The sequence below is a fragment of the Nipponia nippon genome, unplaced genomic scaffold, assembly GCF_047370975.1.
Source record: "Nipponia nippon isolate SJK-2023a ecotype South Korea unplaced genomic scaffold, ASM4737097v1 scaffold_5, whole genome shotgun sequence".
Lineage (NCBI taxonomy): Eukaryota > Metazoa > Chordata > Aves > Pelecaniformes > Threskiornithidae > Nipponia > Nipponia nippon.
Genome location: NW_028262369.1, coordinates 33,831,695 through 33,849,098, shown reverse-complemented (window position 1 = coordinate 33,849,098; position 17,404 = coordinate 33,831,695). Strand labels below are relative to the sequence as shown.

General features: G+C 36.3%; 1 protein-coding gene across 1 annotated transcript in view; it reads right to left on the bottom strand.

The window, feature by feature from the left end:
- AK5 (adenylate kinase 5) overlaps positions 1 to 17,404 on the bottom strand; it is a 97,844-nt gene that overhangs the window by 49,332 nt on the left and 31,108 nt on the right. The window lies entirely within an intron of this gene.

Sequence of the window (17,404 nt, the reverse complement as noted above, 5' to 3'; positions counted from 1 at the left end):
CTTGGCTGAACATCAACATGTAACATGAATTCTCATCCCAAGCCTTCTTGATAGGAACCTTTCTATTTTTCTGTGTGCTGCCCATTGCTTTAGTCATTTTAATTTTGACTGAAAACTAAATTAATTTTGTAAAGCATTTTGCCTATTTTTAATAGCTTGTCAGGAGCAGAAGCTACGGTAAAATTGACTTGCTCTCAGAGAATGAAGTTCCAAAGCAGAAAGTATAGCTAGTAATGCATATTACTTTTTCAGCCATTGGATGGTTGAAACAAATGACAGCATACAGACCAGAAATGTGATTACTTTATTGTCACTTCTTTTCAGAGATTGGCATAATTCACTATTTCATTTGCAAGTGAAAAATTTTCAGCAACTTCTGAATTGTCTGAAACCAATTTTTGTGACATGGATGCATGTACGATTCCTTCAACTAGTTGAGCAAAATTTTTAGGAAAAAGTAAAGTATTTTTGAAAGTCCCCTATTATATAGAAAAGAAAGCTTTCCTTGCTCCCACACTAGCAGCAAGTGTATTGGCTCAGTGATAAATTAATAAAATGAGGAAAGCAAAGCTCCTTTAAAATGGCAAATAATGAATTTCTTATCATTTTAAACTTTTTTCATTTATTCTGCCTTTTGCCTGAATTTTGATACTGATTCTCCCAAGTTTTTTCTCAGCTCTGTCTGACAGGTTCTTTTTATGGCCAGATGACATGCTTGACAGTGGGTTTGTGTTTTTTCTTATCATATTTATCAAGCTTCATTCATTTAGATCATCACTTATTGAGGCTTTCTTTGGGGGAAAAAAAGGATATTTTATTACTGTTGCTGTGGATTTTTTCTTATTTCTTGAAGTGAGGCCAGGTACATTACTACGGAAAAAGGGGATACTGTAACCTCAAGGTACAGGAGCAAGCAAATAATGGTCACATCAGATGACTGTCATTCAGTGCATGCCCCCTGTATAAGAGTCGCTATTTTCAATCATTCTTTATCTTCAGTGTAATATGTTTTAGGATGCAGAATGAACCCCAGCATTACACTAGCAATTGCAAGCTCATGAACTTCAATGGGCTCTTTCTTCCAAGTCCAAGACTGTTGAGCACCTTTTCAGATGTCTCGCCCAATACCTGCCTCTCTCACGGTAAAAATAATAGGCAGGGAAAAGCCTTGGAGAGAGAAGTTCAAACCCTACTATGAACTTTGCTGCAGCATCTAACATTTCTAGAGATGAAGTTGTTTTCCAAATATCTATCACAGAACAAAGCATGATACTTAATGAGTTAATTTTAGAGAGATACTGAATTGCTTGTCTAACACCCACCCTTGCAAAATCAGTATCACTCTTTTCATTATGCTTTATGATGACTTCTGTATTATCTATATTACTTAAGCTGTTCTGTCACTGGTAATGAAATTTGCTTTCTTGTGGAATTTTCCTTCAGCACCTCAAGGTAAACTCAGAGGCAAATATCAGCCCAAGAATAATTATTTAGAGTGGCGGATGTCAGAAATAGTTCAAAAATAGGGAAAGAACATTAAAGAGACAAAGAATGATTCTCCAAACTGGGCCTGTGTGAACGAAAGAAAATGGAAGCTTGTGGGAAGCTAGAGTATGCTAGAAAGAGGCAACCATTGTAGAAAGTTTGCTGCCAACGAGCTTAACTCTCAACACCTGTCCGAGTGTTCAAATCTTAATCGTTATTAGTCCCGATTTAGATCTTTAAGGTCTTAATATTTAGCTTTATGCTTAGCTCAGCCCTAGAGTTCATTTCCATCATAGATGAGCCTACTATAATTATCAATACATGGAGTTTTCTGACTGGTTCTTAAAATGGAGTTTCTGGCTCTGGCCCCGAGGACCACTCAGAAGATCATCCTGTGATGCAGCACAGTTGTCCATCTATCTGGGCAGACATCGATCTATTCTTGAGGAGTTCTTTTGCCATTCAGTGTTAATCAAAACTCAAAGCATTATTTTTTATTTATAAAGCAGAAATTTGTTTGTGTTTACCTATTAGAAGGACTACATCTTAACTTGTGTCAAAACTGAGGCTTGCAGAAAATCACTTACAGGTCTTAAATGAAGCTCTTGGGCTACTGTTAGGCAATTTATTATCCATGCACGAAGAGCAGCTTTGGAATTTTCTTGTTGATAAGAAAAGAGTACTGATCTCTGCGAATTCTTCTGCACTGGTCTGCCTCCGAGGAAGTGTGGGGATATGCTTTTCTTCTGTTGCTTCTCAGGAAAAACTGTACGCATTTCATTAGATATGCTAGGGAAGGCATATCATATAATATGATGTTTGTGGGTATGTGTCTGCATAAAACTCAGTGAACTGTAAATCAGGTTTTGTCTGATCGTTACTGTGCAGGTCACACCACACTTGGAGAGATGAAAGGCTTGCTTTCTCATTAGTAGCATTCCTCTGAATAATCCAGTTTACCATGAAAAAACACATGATCAATCTCAAAACGTTCTGAAGGTTCCAAGAATTTGAAACATCAACTTCCCCCATTCAAAGAACACCAGCTGTGCTTCAGTACTCTGAAAAATCTGGGCTTTGTAATAAAAGCCTATATTGTCACCCAAAGAAAACCAATTATTTGAAGCTTGCACATAGACTCAGTTTTCCCCTCACAAAATGAGAATTGTAATACCCTGAGCCACAGAAAGGCAAGGTAGCTTTCACAGAGAAAATATTTTTCAAAGAAACGAAGTAACCATGTGAGTTCTGTACTTCATTGAATTGCTAAACATTTTAAAATAAAATCCTTTGATAATTATTGGAGGCTTGAATAAAACATAAAAGGCACTCAAACAGCCCTGTTCACAAAGAACAAACAGCAGTAAAACCCGTATTTTTAGCAGAACATGTCTAAATCAATAGGTTGCTTTCCCTACTGAAAACAAATCCCTACTTGCTTCAAAACATAGCTCTTTGCAACTAAATTATCTATTGGTATCTTTATGGATGGCTCAGTTTAATTATAGTCAAGGCCTATGTTTTATAGAAATATAATTTTATTAAACATGCCACTGGAAGCATTTGCAACATATAAGACATATTAACTCTACTGTTATCTGAACTGATACAATCTTTACCAGTGATGCAGGAAGAAGCAATGTATCTCTTCCCTGTGAAGTCAGTGGGGTTTGAGGTCTGAACTGAGTCTACAGTGTTTCCCTCAATGAGGCACTAATAGGGATTTTGTACTTCGCTATCTCTGTTTTGTTGGGACAGGAGAAGATGAGGGAGGACCTCAGAGGACAAGAGAATCACACTTCTTTAAGAAACCAGCCTCAATCTCTGAGCCAAGAAAGGTTTCACAGACCTTTCTGAAGTACATTTGGGGGCCATGCTTAGTAAGAATCTAGTAAAGTCCTTCCCCTGCCCAACACATACATGTGGAAGCTGCAGGGCAGCAATCTCCACGTCACTTCTATGAGTGGTCCTGCTTCCAAGATTTATCTCCCTGTGATGGAGGAAAGTAGAAGAAACTTTTTCTACCTTCTCTCTCCTCAATCAGCTCAATAATGGTGTTTCTGTGGGAGGAAGAGGTAATAGAGCATCATTTGGGAGGATGTGAATTTACCACACCCACACACTGTAGTTACACCACATGCTGTTCTGCTCCCACCTGGTTCAGCAGAACACATCCCAAGGATTAAAGCAGGAACAAGAACATATCTCTGAAGTCTCCAAGGTTTCGTTTTGGTTGAGTTTCAGATACTTTCGCTTTGCTCTGAAATCACGATTCAGTAAAGAAATGACTAGTAGAAGTCATGTACCTCAGTATATATTGATGATTTTTTTTTTTTTTTAATAAATGATGACTGGCATAATGATGAATTTCCTGGAAAGTTTATCCCAGTTTCACGTGAACATTGTTGAATTGAAGGATTTGATGCTGGCACAGTGTTATATGTAAAAATGATAGAAAATATTTTCTAGATCTTCTGCATTGTAAATAATTGTTCTAGGGAAAGCAGGTTGTACTTGCTGCTCTCAGAGAGAAAATCATTAGTGTTTCTAAATAAGCACCCAACAAATCCTAGCCAACAGAAGGGGCTTCACAGAAAAATTGTCTGAATTGTTGAACGTTGCGAATCTCACTGGTCAATGATGATAAATGGAAGTTTGGTAATACCACCTATTGAGTTTAAGAAAAAAGTGCACAGCTCTTTCCTCATGTCTAGCAGGGGCTAGCATCAAGGAAACTGCAGTTATCTAGAATTTTGGGTGAGGGTCAAGTCATTCAGCCTGTCATTGGCCCCCTACAGACTGATTCACCCCCAACGACACTGCTGGTCCTTGCAGGTGGTTTATGCAAAATGACAGCCTCAAAACAGAGGGAGATCATAATAGCCTTTCAAATTGGAGTACAGGAAAACTAGAAAGAAATCTAGTTGCAGCAGACTTGCAAGGAATTCTTGTTTGTGCACTTTGAAATAAAGTTAGAAATGGAGAAAGCATAAAAGAAAACCCCAAGCAAATAGGTGTAGTTAAATAGCATTTGCAACAGTAGATGAAAATGTCCTCTATTTTAGAACACGATGGACATCAATGAAAAGAAAATAAGCCATGTCCAAATTAAAATAACAACATTGGGCCAATTGCTCTATGGCAATATTTCCATTCACCTCAAAATCAAATAGGATTACAGGAATTGGATGATGAATGCTCTATTTGCTCTCTTTGCAGGCAAAGACTCCAACAATAACTGCAATTCATAGATGTCTGAGTCTTTTCTCAGTCATTGAAACATATATTATGTCACTTGAAGAAATGCCCAAAATATTCTACATTTAAAGGTACAGGTGATCTGATTATCAGACCCACTTGCTGCAAGCAAGATGGTATTCATATGTGCTCTTTTGACCTCTTGGCCTTGCCTCAGTAGGAAGTTATTTATCCCTGGTCTTCAAGAGCAGCAGTGAGTACACAGTGCTAAGCCTCTGACCATTGCAGTCAATGCTGGTCAGGAAAAAAACCCAACAGAGTTGCTTTGAGTTGTTGTTTTCAGTCACGTCCTCAGGTACGGACATTTCTGTGGTGTTTGACCGATCTTTGGCTGTGGAAAATGGGCCATCAGACCTCCAGTCATATAAATAGGATAGGGGATTTTTTTTTCTCAGGCAAAGCAACTTCTGAAGGGGGATTTATAGCGAACAATTAAGTGAACAGGAGTTGGGTTGTGCTGCTTAGTCAGAGGGTCTAATTAGATGTATGAACAGGGATGCTGTATGTAAGCCAAGTGATAACATAACATTGTGGTGTTTGGTGCAGGGGTGATAGCTCCTGGATGCTCAGTGCAGTGCTAGTATCCACAGCTGATAAACTGGCGGGACTTCCAGACAGGCTATGAGAATGATTACTTGACTACCGTGTCTAATAAGGGAAGAATTAGGGCTGAGACCAGAGAAGGTTGAAAAATGAATCTGTTTCCTGTACCTTTCCATGGGAAAGAGAAATTTTAGAAGTTGTTATATCCAGCAGACAAAACTGTAAGATGCAAGGATGAAGAGCAAGTGAGACAAATTTAGAATTGAAGCAAGCAGCAAAATTCATTCTGATGCCAGTTTCTTTACTGCTTAAGGGATTGTAATTGGCAACGGATTCCCCATGATTTGAAAATTTTAAAGATTGTTCCTAAAAAGAAAAATAGTAATACATTCCAACTCAAACAGGAATTAATTCAGGAAAGTCTGCAGTCTAAAAATCACTCTACCTAGCCATAGCTGTCACTTCTGGCTTTATATTCCATTAACCAGCTATACATGGAAGTGAAACACAATCATTGTTTAGGAAGTGGACAAATCATCCATGTATTATCACCTGCAATGCAGGAATAATTTCTTTTTAAATAAAAAAAAAGGAAGGTAAGCAACAAAAAAGAGAACATGGATTCTTGTATCACAGTTATCCTATGCTTTTAAAAGAGATACCTAATTTAGAAATCAGATTGTACCACTGTCCTTGAAGTGTTGGTATTTTTTGGTTGAAAAGTTGACAATCCTTTAGCTAGTAATATAAAGAGAGTCATAAGATTGAGCAAGTTATAATAATTTTCAGGTGGTAGTGGGTACAACTGTGACAAGAAGAACTCACTATTTTTATTCAGACTGGTTTAGGCAGGGGTTTGCTCCTGAAGGAGTGAAAACAATAAGAATTTAGTTTTATTTTGCCCTTGGTAATACTAAAAGGTGAAGTGAGATACACACTCGAGTGTATAGGTGCTGCTTACAATTTTTGGACACCCACACAGAAATCCCTTTATTATTGTTGTTCCATCCCTACTTTGCTTCTCATAATAATTACAAGCTCATTGACTTGTGCAGTTACTTCTAGAGAACTGTGGAAAAAGAAAAAGAAAAAAAATCCGCAACATGGGAAAACAGTAAAGAAGTATGTGAGGAAAAATATATAAGGGAGGATAATAACCATTGGGAAGGGAGGGCCAGAAAAAAAGAGTTGAAGCCTTGTACAGGAAAAATAATATGTAGAGGAACTGAGGAATGAAGCTGGAATGTGCAGACTGGGAGCTCAAGGAACATTTCCCTATTATAAAGTACTTTCAATGGTACTCTTTAAAAAAACAAAAACAAAAACAAACCACAAAAAAACCCTCCAGAACACCACAAAATGGGAGGGAGGGGACATAGGGGAGAGATATTTCTCTGTAATCCATTCTCTAGTTCTAATATTTTCTATCTCTTATATCAAATACTCTGAAATCTCAGATTATTTTTTTTATATGATATTGTATCACGTACAGAAGAAAAACTACAACTGAAATTACACTAGAGCACACCAGTGATTTATAAAAAACTATGTAATTAGCAGTGGTCATAAATTGGTATCAGACAGAAATTTAGAAAAGAAATTGAATTGGAGATTTTATCACCATTATTAAAATCCCAAGGAATACTCTGGGTTATCTAAAATAAACTACTTAACACCTTATTTTTTACCACAGGGGTTCCACAGAGGATTCATAAATCATTGCAAAGTCCCCATACTTCTATCATTAGAGTTTCTCAAGTTCCGCTTGTCATCCAAGTGTCTACTGCTATGAGTGCTACTTGTAAACGAGCACGAGGGTGAACATTCACCAGCCATGAGTGGAGCTGACGGTTCTGTAGGGGCTGCTGCTAGCTTTTGTATATCCCAAACTAATTTACTCAAAATAGGTGTAATTTGAAGCCACTAGCTATGTACTTTTTGAACACATTAAGTGCATACACAGAATTTAGTATGGTATGAAAAAATTAAAACTAAACCATTAAATTCAAATAACATCTTCCAGTAACATAAGTGAGAACTGAAATGACCCTCAAAACGAGTAAAGACACAGTTATAACGGAAACTATGAGCTAATTTAACTGCCTTATACCACAAAATGTGAAAATACAAACATGCACACCCATGCACACAGGCAGATCAAACCTGCTCTGCTCCTCTAAAAACAGAGAGATGGACCCTAAATAGATTTAGGGATTTTGTTACAGCTGATATGAAATGCAAAAATTATGTCAGATTCTGGCCCATTCCCACATTAGTAAAAAAGAGGGTATCTTGGGACACTTGTAGTTTGATTGCTAATCATCTCCCTTTTCTATTAATTTGGCAGTACATAAACAATAAAATTACTACAAAAGAGAGGCTTTGGGTTTTTTTGTTCTTAAAGTGATTTTGCGCTACTTCATGCTAAACTCAAGAACTTAGTGCCATGGCATGCAAGTGTGGAGATGTTCTGATAGTTTAATTCCCTTCACGGTAAAACTCTGTTAAGCCAGCATCCATACTTGTAGTATGGAACAGTATGACACCAAGTAAATGGTATGTCTTATCTGAAGAAACAATTAACAGTAAGCAGAAGTAATAGCCTGTCTTTGTAGGTTTATGCAGAGTAATAACTTTTGACAGGCTGAAAGAGGGAGAAGTCCCATCTTTATGCTGTGATCATGTTGAGCAACACCCTGGCTTATATCGGTTTTCAGCTGTTAAAAATGAGTGCCTCAGGCAATGCGGTGGCGAGAGTTGATGGGAAAGACACCATGCAATTATGGGCCCTTGTAGAGCAGAAAATGGGCAAACTGAAGGAGAGCTAGATTTGATTGGGGGTAAGGGGAGAAATCAATAATTTGGTGGCACGGTAGGTAGGAAATTAATGAACTGAGGGAAAAGCAATTACTTGTTTGGTAGGGAAGCTGATGGAGGCAGAGACTGGTGCCACAGAGTGGTTTTGGAACACACATACTTTTCATAACACTAAGATGTAAAGCCTTTCTGTCTGAGCAGATATTTAAGAGCACTGGCTGGTTAATTTTTTTTCCCAACAAGGATGTTCATCTGGATGGCTGGTGACTGTTATGTGGAAAGCAAATATATTTCTGAAATCCTTTTTGCATCATGTTTTCCTTTCCTCAGAGGGGCTCTGAGCTTCCAATAGGCATTGTCCTCCACTATATTTGTATCTCTTTAACTTTTTTAAGCCGAAGTCAGTTCAACGTAGTCAGTAATAAACAATTCAAAATGTTTCAGCTATTTCTCTACACTACTATGACCCCTACAATAAATATTCTGTTTCTCTCTGAAGTTGTCATCAGGAATCAGAACTGAATTAGGCAGCATATGCATTGATTCACGTAGTATTTAAGGACATGATTTGCTTGTGTATGTTCTGGATTATCTGACTTGTCGACTTCTAGAAGTAACTTTCCAAGCTATAAATACAGCCAACATCTCTACATATAAACTCTTTATGCATATTCACTTTGCAAATGATTGAAAACTTGCACCTTGACATGTATTACATCTGTCCAGCAGCTTCTATAGCAAAGTCAACTATATTAATTATTTTTGAAGATTAAGTAAAAAGAAAGAGATGCTTTAGCACATGCATGTATAGAGACCTTTTCTACCTCGAAAGCACAAACAATTACTTCTTATTTTAAAAAATATGCATTCCACTGTTGGAGTAATTTTCACTATGTGTTTACTTTTTAAAGGAAATTGCCTTTAAAGAGGCAAATGGTATTAAGAAGAAACAGAACAGTGGTGTCAAGCACCAAAACAGATCACTACTGAAGAGCTTGAATGGAAAACTGAATTACAGTCTGAGTTAGGAGATGTTCTGTGATTAATTTGTTACTCTGTTCCTGCAGAACCCAGGAAAACATTCAGCCTGAGGGAGCGATCATCTTACTCTCACCTCCACTGGCTCTAGAATAAATCGTTTGATTTTTACTGTAATGCATCTAACCTTAAAGGAAGGGGAAAGACATTATTGATTACAGAGAGTCAGGTATGACTGGATGGTGTCCAAGTCCTCATACAGCTTTAACAGCCCTCTGTGTCTTAGCTTGCAATATCCTTTCTTTCCTCTTATGTTACTGGAGCTCACAGTAATGCTGCAAATTATGAAGTATTAATGTAAAATTCAGTATTTTGAAACCTAGCAAAGGGCAGAGCAGTACAAGCAAGTTGCATGAAGTTCAGTCAATAACAGCTGTAGTTGTCAGTTTGCTATATACAGCTCAGTGACATTACAGGAAGATCAAGAATCACCTGACTCTTCCCCAAATGCTTTTGTGTTTTCATTCCACAGCAATAATGCTTGTCCTCCAGTAGTTTTTCTTCCATTACTACCTAGGAAGACTTCTGATGGGGCTTGGATGTGTCCTCGTTCTTCAGAAGTTCCTGGGAGCTCACCCTATTTCATATAAACCAAGAGAGTCTATGGGAATAAACCAGTTAAGGACCAGTTGCTACAGCATAATTCCCCTATTTCCTCCAGTACCACATAAGATGAATACTGGAATGTTCCCATTCCCAGAGCACCCAGTTCAGTGAAACAGCTCTGATTACTAGTATGGTCAAATAAATGCTCTCCTCAATACCTTTAATTTTTTAATATTGCATGCAACAGTACTTCTGAGAGAGAATGAGCCCTAAAGCTATAGGACATTAACAAATATGATTGTGTATAGAGAGACTTTTCCTGAATGAAGTTTAAAAAATGTATGTTTTCTCCTGCCTGTAGTGCTCCTAGAGCTCCCGTGTCACTGTCCCTTCTGTTTAAAACCAAACCACATCGTTTTCTAGCATCAGCTCCCACAGCATGTACAGATCGCAGAGAGGCACCCCAAATAAAGATATAGAAACACTGGTTTCCCAGAAAAGGTCCATGCAAACAATAACTGTAATTCAAATAAGGCAACTAAAACAAATTTTAGAACAACTCAGAAATAAAAGACTAAAAATACTTAAATGTATACTTCCTAATACTTCCTGAAAATACTATTTTCTTCCAGTGATAGTTTGCACTTTGCTTCAATGAAATGCATTGATACTGCTGTCAAATACACCTGCAATATTTCCCTTTCAAGATTAATAGCATTTCTCCTGTTGCTTTTGTAGAGAGATTCTGAATGAAAAATAACAAAATACTGTAGGCTGGTCTTTTACCATTAGATGATGTCATAGCGACTATTACCAGAAATATGATTTTTGCCTATGTATCATCACAGTTTTCTAAGGAAGAATGCTACCAACGGAAAGCTAACAAGGAAAGTCCTGCGTTAATTTCAACTGCAAATTTAACTAGTTAAGCATGAGAACTCATGACTCAGATGCAAGAACAAACGCAGGCTTCAACATTAGCGGTTGTGGGGTTTTTATATGCAAAACCTGCATTTAATTCAGGAAATAATTTGACATTTTTAGGTGTCTAAGACCTTAGCAATATGGATTGTTTCATCTGAAATAGTTGTAGTTATTTGAAGTGGAAATTTAGACTCTAAGAACTAGAACATTTGAAAATTATTAGCTTTTCTATTTTCCTTGGAAGACAAAAATAAATTTTACTTCCCAGCTAAACAGTTCCTGTGTATTTAAATAAATTCTGACCCAGGATAAGCAGCGTGTCCAGTGGTGGTCTCTATAGTAATAAACTTCGTAAATGGCATTGGAATCCTTGATAATAAGCCCTCCCTTGGTCATCTTGAGCTGAAGAGTGCTAAATTTCGATGAAATAAATTATTTATCCCTAGAAGCATGACTCATACCAAACTTAGGATAATACTCAGCAAACGTCAGTTTGAGTTCAGGATGGGCTCATAAAACCAACTTCCAATTGCGCTGCCTCAGGAAGGAATTTGTTTCCTGCAGCAAGAAGTGAGTGCACTGCTATTTTAATTTCTGTACCAGAAAGTTCTGTTTAGCTGTCTAAATTATTGGAGCATGTTGTTTCAGAGTACGGAGACCATTTGATTTATAAATGAAAGCTGGCAAGCTAAGGAGATACTGACAGAAACTATCGCTTTAGTCATCATAGAATATGACATTCTTGCATCTAGCATTTATTTTTTGGAAACAAATATAGGACAAAATCCCACGTGATTATGTAGGCTGAAAACATTTTTTAAATATCATAACAAAAAAGTGGATGAAGTGGAACTAATTGACATAATTTGTTTAAATTTTCAAAAGCTTTTCACAATATTTCTACCCAGAAGCTATTAAATGAAACATAATTTTAGGGAAGCACGCAGTAATATAATGGGTTTATTTAAAAAAAAAACAAACAAACATGAGAAATGTCCAAGGGATGTGTTGCCAACAAGTAGTACAGAAAATGGCCACTATATTGATCATGGAAATAGAAAGCACAAATCAGAAAACTAGGGTAGCTCACTTACCCTGACTAGGGAAATGAAGTCTGAGATGGGATAGCGATATTGTAAAGAAATGCATGTAATGCAACAACAGTGTGTGTTTCAGGACAAAGATGGAAAAAAAAAAATCAAAATGAAGACTCCACAATCTTTCTTTTAATATAATTTCTTAACTTTACCTTTGGCTGTCCACTACCCGTTCATTTAAGCTAAGTGAATTACAGAATACCTGAAACTCTAACACTTGAGGTCTAATACCATAGTATTAATACATTGCTGAGATATCAATAATTTATTGTAAAAGCAAGCCAAACAGCCTATATTGAGTATTTATACAATATTATCAATAAAAACTAATATAACTGACCATTGCTTCAATTTACACAGAAAATCAGAACTTTTGATATACTGAAGGAGAATCCACTACTTTACACTTACTAAACAGTAATTATTTTATAAACTGGGGGTTTTCTCTGTATTAAAGTAGCTTCTGGATAGTATTCTCCATCACTGCAGCTCCTTCACCATTGCTATATTGTTCTGTTGGATAAGACTATATCATGGCGTTTCTCACACTATGGTTGTTTTCAATGTCATCTTGCAAAACGGCAGATGAATATCTGTGAAGTTTCTACCTTTTCATTTGCTGCCTAGTGCGGTATGGTTTTTTTTTCTGACTGTTTCAACCCCTAATTATTTTAGCAGAATAATCTTAATCTTGCAGCTGTACAGTGATATTAATTTCTACTGGGATTCTGGCAAAACATGGGCAGAGAATTACAAAATTAAGTGTTTTCAAAGTATCTGTTTTTGTAATATGTCGGCTCAAAGTGTACCGAAGGTGTACCTCTTTCTTTCAGCCTTCACCAGTGTTGTAGTATTGACTAGAACCCAAACAGTGACTAGAAATAATAGCTATTTAGAACATTTAACAATTATCCATTGTTTTTTATTTACCTTAATATAACGTATGTTTGATTTCTGTTTGCCTTTCTTTTATTATTAAAATTTTATTATTGATAAAATTATTATTAAAATAATTCATGTTATCCAGACAGAGTGAATGGAATAGGCTCTGACCCTTATGGACCCTGGAAAACAGGTTTGGTTTGGATTTAGCATAGGCTTTAGGAGAAAACATTGATTTGATTGTATTTTCTGCTGCTGAACAGTCAAGGAACAGCTATACAATTATGACAAAGAATTAATGCATGTTTATGTTAGCAATTGAAAATTACTTCAGTATAAGCTTACGGAAGCACTGTTAAAAGCAACTCAAAGTGTAAACGGGTATTCTTGCATGTTTCTAAGACACAAAAATATAAGAAATGAGATATATATGACAAATTCTAAAAATATTTGTCATTTATATTGGTTAAGATACTCTGAAAAGTTGCAGTGTGAATGGGTATAAGCAATTTAGTCTTTATTTTTAGTGTATGAAAGAAGTGTTAAGATGCAATTTATAAGGGTACAAGAAGTTTATTATTTTGTGATGTTTAGTTTCAATTCATTTGATACTAGACTTAAAGATATCTTTTACTGCATTTTTTTCTGTTTAAGATTCTAATTAAACAAAGGACATTCAAGAAAATTAAGATTTCTTTACCTTTGCAGTGAAATTACTTAAAAGTAGAAAAAAAAGACAGTGTGAATACATCCCAATTTTTTTTGCTTACAAAAGGAATTGGGGGGGATTTTAGGTTCCTACTCTCCTTTCACGTGGTTTAAGCTGTAGTGAGATAGAAAACAAAGTATTTTAAATAGTCCTTTCTCTTTCTATAACTTTTTTGTTTTAATTCTGAATAAGATGACTTGGATAATCTGATAGTAAAAATTTTTTTTAAACAAAAACTAATTTCAGATGATCTTAAGCCTGAACCTGTTACGTTAACTCAGTTTTCTGGCATTCTTTGGCTACTTGTCCCATTTTTAAGTCACACAGTATATGACATTGAACTGTGCAGACAGTCAAATTCAGTTGGTGGGTCTCACCAAGCATAACGTAATTAATAATCATGAATACAATTCCAATTCCTTCCTTTTGCATATCATAAATCTTATTAGATCTTCTAACTCCTATGGAGTATTATATCAAAGGTAAATTATTTTTTTTCATTCTAAGGGACACAGTCTTCTCCAATGAGCATGATAAATGTTAAGCAGGAAGTATCAATACTCAGACTCACCTTAAAAGTGGACTTGTGATAATTTATAGAACAAAGACAAGATTTGCAGGGTTTTCAAGACAGTTCATATATGTTAGTTCTTAAAACTAGTTTTGAAAATCTTAAGTTGAAACAATGACTGCATTCTATACTGTCATTATTGCTAAGGAGGAAAGGAAAATTTCCTTTAGCTTGGACTGTAGTGTTCTAGCTCCCAGAAACTTCTGGAAGTCACTGTCCTAACTTCCAGAGAACTGTAATCTCCTATTTGATTCTATTAGTTTTGACAGTAGTCTATACTGTAAAAGAAGAAAAATAATTTAGAGACAGATCCTAATTATTTGTAAAGCTTGCTCTGTATTAAAATTATGCGAAGGGAGTAGGGGAACTGACTAAATACAAATACCTCATCAAACAAAAGTTCATGCGGACCAGTCTACACTGAACAAACAAGATCCTGTTTCCATTAAAAGCCCTCCACTGGGTCTTAGGATGTTGTTGACGTCTTCCTTCCTCCAGTGTGGAAAGCGAGAGTCTACAGAGAGCCCACTTATATATGCCGGCTCTGCAAGCAACTGATTTTGCACACCAGCTAATTTTTAACTGATTCCCTGACGTGAACTCAACACTCTCTTACTTCATGTACTGAAGATCCTGGGTACTTGCCTGTGATTCAATTTGCAAAAGGTTTCCTACATACCCTTCCCTGAGCCGTACAACTTTAGTAAATACATAAATAGTCACTGAGGTAGAGTGATTCTCTACATACTTAGATGTCCCATCCTTACTCCAGTGAATAAATTATTGCAAGCTTCTATATCTGCTTAAGACTTTTTTTATTTGTCCTTTTTCATCCTCAGGCCAAACCGTGCACTCAAAAAAGGTTAGATTTAGGTCTTGTTTCATGCCTCAAATGTCAGTCATTTTCTAGTAAATCTTTTTTCAGGGCACTTTTTTTTTTTTTTTTTATATCAGCAAAGTTCACCATGCTTGTGCAATTCATGGGGAAAAAAAGGAATTTTACAATTTTGTTTGAACTTTGCTCAATGTAAAAAGAGCAACTGTAACCTTTAACTTAAAGAATGAATATTTACAAGGTATGCTATCAGAATGGGGTTATAACAAATTGTTGTGGAGCCATAACGAGAAGCTATCAAATAAATTCTATTGAAAGTTCTCTCTAACATAACTGGTTGTTAAGCCAAGGGTTTTAGTAGAGACATCTTTCCAAGAAACACTGACATGGTTTCTGTTAAGTCCTAACCTAACCTATGAAAGAATATCCAGATATGTTTAACTTACTCTGTATTACACTCACCCTACTAAATTTCATGGGTTTTCTGTGGAGTGGTCTCCTGGCTGTAGTTCAAGGATATAATGAATAGTTCTTAAAACCAAACTCATTTCAGAATTCACATGGCTCCTGACCCTCTTTCTAAAGTTCAAGAGATATGAGAGAACATGAATTGCATAAATGAAGAAAAGCTTCTGTTCACAGTACTGGAATTGAGCTCATTTGTGTCTTGTACCCCATGAACAGGGTCAGAGATGAAAGCTAAAGTACCCACAAAACCTTTAATGGCCATTACAGCAGACTGAGGTGACATACATAGCCTGAAGGACAGCAGAGATAATGTTCTCGTAAAAGAAACAGAAATGAGCTGCCTTGGGTTTATGTGAATCTATATTATGCAGAATCTATATAGTGAAATTCTTGCAATAAGGTGCAGATACAGAGAGGATTACTGGCTTTTTTTTCAATGTATTAAGGACTGATAAATTTAATAAGCAACTTGACTAAAAACTGTATTGCCCACATTCTAGGTTCCCTTTTAGTAAGGACTCTGCTTTTATACAGAAGTCTGTTCTTTTCCGTACAGCAGACCAAAAATGCACAGAAGGCAGGACACAGTAGGAAACTAGTGAAAAGTATATTTTTAAGTTGCTTAATTGGCATCTTGCAGTGGTAGGAGAGGGAGATGACCTCGGGATTACAAAAACTATATTATTATCAAAACACAATGGATGGTAGAATGCAAGAAAAGACAAGACCTGACATGCTAGACAGAGCAGAGAATTTTGTAGTACTGGTATTGAAAGCATGAATGTGAAGCTTCAATTTGACATTCTGGTTAAAGCTGGGAGGAGAAATCCAGTGGAGGACATAATGAAAAAATGTTAAGATTCACCTAAAAACAATGTAATTTTAGCAATTATATTTTTAACACAATGGATCAAGGGGTAACATATATATGAACAATCCTACATATATAAATAACTGATCATAGCAAGTGACAGTGAAAAGATGCCACATTTTACACATTAAGTTCTTTATTTGCTATACTGTGACTGGCATGAATGACCATTTTGTTAGTATAAGAAGAGATTAACCATTGAGAATGGAGACAACAGTTCTTCCTTCACAGAAAATTACAATGATAATTGTGATTGCAGTGTTATAGCCATGTCTTGTGAGGCTTCTCTTCCTGTTTTATAAGTAGACTACTGAATTGCAGAATGTGACATGGTGACAACAAAGTGAACAGATACATTCACTGGCCATTAATGAAACACTGCAGTCCTGTATCAGATGGAAAGGTACAAATGTTAACCTTGGGAGTAGGAAGGATGATAATTGTGCAAGAGGATAAAGGAAACATGCTTAGTTATAGCAAAGACAAACTGCAGAGGATTCACAAGAGAGTCTTTGCCAAGAATTTTAGGTTATGACTACATGATACAAGGCAACGCCGTGCAGAGATGTTTGTGCTAACACTAAATGAAGTACCACAGTTTCAAGGAACAAAATAGCCATATTAGTGGCTACCCGATGTCTAAGTATCAGTGAATTTAAGAAGCAAGGACATATTACTTCAGTGAAGTGCTGAGTGAACACAATACCAGTGTTTCCTAATTCTAAAGTATTTCATACAGTTCTTCAAAGCACTGTTTGGTAGATATTCTTTAGTTGTATTAGGAAAAAAAAAATCCTCCAAAGAGCTATCAGAAACATTCATAAGGATATTCTGCAAAGGGGAAGGTGTACTATGGGAAGGCTATAGTTCTCTACTTTAGTACTGTCTAGTATGGTGTGTTCCCTGAGTCACACAAGGGATGAGTAGCTCTTTGGCTTTCTCAGGTCTCCACCAACACTGTAGCTGAATCTAACCCTGTCTTGTTAAGCCTAAATGCTGAAATAAGACTCCAGAATGCTAGAGAAAAATGCCAGAACAGATCCAGAAGATTAACTCCATCAGACTTTCTGCTGACAGTCTGAGCATCTTTTCTCCATTTTGACACTTAAATGGCTTCTATCATTACAATACCTGAGCATTCACAAATGTGAATAAATTTATCTTTATAATGCATTAAAAAACAAGAAAGTGTAATATTTTATGTCTTCCCTCTCTTTCATGCAGTACGTCTACAGGAAAGGAGACACAGGAGCAAATGCTCGAATTATTACAGGATGATACTAGACTGCATGACTGGAGGCCAGTCCACTCAGTCTCACTTCACCCATTTGAATCAAAGTTGAGTATGGTTGATATCAGA